The 3334-nt window shown below is 46.0% G+C and overlaps 1 protein-coding gene and 1 long non-coding RNA gene across 2 annotated transcripts in view; both read left to right on the forward strand.

Annotated features, from left to right (window-relative positions):
- The window catches only part of LOC108503421, a 2852-nt gene extending 1547 nt beyond the window's left edge, over nt 1-1305 (forward strand). Inside the window, exons 2-3 of the long non-coding RNA XR_001876823.1 lie at nt 701-775; nt 1185-1305. This is a non-coding gene — a long non-coding RNA (uncharacterized LOC108503421). The remainder of the gene's footprint in view (nt 1-700; nt 776-1184) is intronic.
- LRRTM4 (leucine rich repeat transmembrane neuronal 4) overlaps nt 1-3334 on the forward strand; it is a 205850-nt gene that overhangs the window by 174294 nt on the left and 28222 nt on the right. The window lies entirely within an intron of this gene.

The raw sequence follows: 3334 nt of genomic DNA on the forward strand, positions 1-3334 counted from the left end.
TGGCCCAGCCCGGGGGGCTGCCGGGGGTTGTTGTGGCCAAAGGGCAGGACCCGGCCTTGGCCTTGGGGAACCTCATCCCGTTGGAATCAGCCCATGGATCCAGCCTGGCCAGGTCCCTCTGCAGAGCCCTCCTGCCTTCCAGCAGATCCACACTCCCCCCAACATGGTGCCATCTGCAGATTTGCTGATGGTTCACTCAGTCCCCTCATCCAGATCATCACTAAAGACATTAAACAGGGCTGGGCCCAGCACTGAGCCCTGGGGACACCTCCAGTGCCCGGATCCCAGTGGGATGCAGCTCCTTTCCCACCACCCTCTGAAGTTTAAGGCCATTTCCTCTCCTCCTGTCACTTGAGGCAGAAGAGCCTGACCCCTCCTAACCACAACCCTCCTTCAGCCAGTTGTGGATTCCCAGAGTTTTAGCAAAGAGAAAAACCTTCCCCAGCGTGTTTATTAAGAATATTTCGGGGGCAGAATTTCCTTGGGCTGAGTTGGTTATAATTTTTGCTGGCATGACAACTTCAGATTAGAGCTGGCAGGATTTAGTGCTTCATCTCTTTGTATTCACCTCAGTCAATAAGGCAGCAAATTTATTTAGTGTCCAGAGCCAGTTTGCTGTCTGTCTGGTGCATTGTTTCACAGTTTAAAATGGCAATACATCTACAGATCTATTTTGAAATGAATGACTTTCAATACCCAGGGAGAAGGATGAGAAAACCTGTTTGTGCTGGTACTGACAGAGAAATGAATTTCTGCACCGACTCGAATTTCAGAGGTTCGATTATTTTTTTTTCTTAAGAAAGTTTTCTGATTGTGAAGTTTCCCCAGTTAATCCTGGGAGAAGCGGTGGAAAAGAATTAGATGTTGTAGATTCCTTTCTTTAGCATGGGGACGGCACCAGGCAAATCTTGGTGGCATTAACACCCAAACACCCAACCTTGAGGGGAAAGGTTGTTCCCGGGGGCAAGATCTGAGGCAAACCTGTCTGGGGAGAAAGGGAAGGAGAGGATGGGTGGTTAGAAAATGCCCAAGTGAGATAAACTTTCTCCAGGGAAAATCTGGGGAAAATTTTAGCTTCTATCCCACTTTTCATTATTTGGTGCACAGTTGCATGTCAGCCTTATCTGAGATCTGAAATGAGAAAATAAGTGGGCTCTGTCCCTTCTTTCCTTTCTCTCTGGCAGGTGATTATATCTCTTGGAGAACCTGTGGCCTGGAATTAGTTTATCCATGTGCTTTGACCTCCAGCCCATTCCAGGCCCTTCTTGAAGCCCCCAGGGCAGTGGGGGGGGGTATGAGTTTGCTTAAGCCTTAATTAAAGAGATTTAGATCTTGCAGTGCTCTGTCTAATATGTATATTATGTATTAATATATTAATGAATATATAAAAGAATTCTAATTTAACACATAAACTTAAAAATAAATGGGTTAATTAATGAAGTGTAATGGGCCATTTAGAGCAGAAAAGGGGTGTCATTGAGAGCAGTTTTCAGATCTCTTGGGTGCTCAAGAAGTGGTCAGTGAGAATTCCAAGCCATCATTTGTAAATAATTCCTGGAACCTCCCGGGTAGTGAAGTGAAGAAAGGCAGCTGGGACGTGGAAGTGCAGCAGGGTTGGGAGCTGCCCAGTGGAATCCCTTTGCAAAGCCCTGTTTGGGCTTTTCTGGGTCTTCTGCGAATTCCAGCTTTGCTGGTCCACTCCCCCCACCCAGGAAAACCCACCAGTCGTGTCCCCTAAAAGCATAATTAGCCTCAGATTTTACCTGATGAGGCATCTTTGCCAGGCTTTGCCCTCGGAGGTGAGTGCAGTTCATCCTGGCTGGTTTATCCCATTTCACTCCCTGGGATGGATCAGAACCCAGCTGGGAATTTTCCAGTCCTGCTCTCCCAGCTCCAGGAGAACTTTCCCCACCTTTAACCCAAAGAACAAACTTTATGTTCTGTACACCCCACGTTAGATTTGCAGAGACTTTTCCAGCTGCCAGAAAGGATTCAGGATTGTTTTATCCTGAGGAAACACATCCCAGAGCTGAACCAAAAACCTCCAGTTCCAAAACCAGCGTGAAAGGAGTGACCTGTGGGAGCTCCGTGGCTGGAAGGAAAAGGCATCATCCCCACTCCTGTGCACCCCAGAAATCCTGGCAAAATCCAGGGAAAAACAGCAGCCAAACCACATCCTGTGCTTCAGCAACAGTCAGCAGTGACATTTGGGGTCCACCCTGACACAAGTGAGATCATTCTCTTCCATCAGGGCAGAAATGCCCCTCTCCTTGCTGTGGTTTACAGCTCATTTTGGGTAGGGAACCCCTCCTTACACTGTAATCACAACTGTATTTATACCTCACATTTACTTGAGATTTTTATTTCTGCATCACGTGCACTGTGTGTTTTATATGGAGTACATTGGTTTTGTACATCAAAATCTACATTTACTACACGACTGCTTCTAAAATCTACAAAAGTTAGAAAATCCAAAAAGCTCTGAGGCATCAGTTTACACAGAGCACTTAATTTGTGGCCCTGCTGCCCATTCCAGCTGGATTACATTCCCATAAAGGACTAAGTAAGCAGTCATTTACATGGATTGTTTGTGCTGCAAAATATTCCTGGTCCAGCTGGACAGAGAGAAGGAAACCTGCTTAATTTCCCTGTTATTAGTGAATTTATTTGCTGTTTCCTCTCTGTGAGATCAAACATCAGAGCAGGGGTGTATTCCCAAGCCAAATAAATTCCACTTTATTAAGTGCCTTATGGTAACCAAATATAGGCTAAAAAAGTTGGAGCAATGATTTCACACACCTTTGTGTGGGTTTTCTCCCAAACAATTCCTTCCCAAATACCACTGGGATCTGCAACAAGTTTTTCTTCCCCCTTATTGGATATTCACTCGTTTTTGGAGTCTTCTTAAAGTCCCAGGACAAATTATTGGCAAAAAAAAAAAAGAAAAAAAGCTATTATTTTGTGCTGAAACTGTAGAGTAAATACTCTTTTTTATACTAAGAAGGAATTCTCCCCTGTGAGGGTGGGGAGGGGCTGGGATGGAATTCCCAGAGAAGCTGTGGCTGCCCCTGGATCCCTGGAAGTGCCCAAGGAAACATTGGAGCAACCTGGGCTGGTGGAAGGTGTCCCTGCCCATGGCAGGGGGGGCACTGGATGGGCTTTAAGGTCCCTCCCAACCCAAACCATTCTGTGTTTTTATGCTTTTAAACAATCCAGACTGGAATGTGGACTGGATTCCCAGTTCTCCCGAAGCAGAGCAATCCCATGGACTTTGCTGGAGCTCTGTGAGTCTCAACCACCTGAGAATGTTGGGATTTGATATTTTTTTAGCTGG

Source organism: Lepidothrix coronata, unplaced genomic scaffold (assembly GCF_001604755.1).
Source record: "Lepidothrix coronata isolate B3197 unplaced genomic scaffold, Lepidothrix_coronata-1.0 Scaffold137, whole genome shotgun sequence".
In the NCBI taxonomy this organism is placed as follows: Eukaryota; Metazoa; Chordata; class Aves; order Passeriformes; family Pipridae; genus Lepidothrix; species Lepidothrix coronata.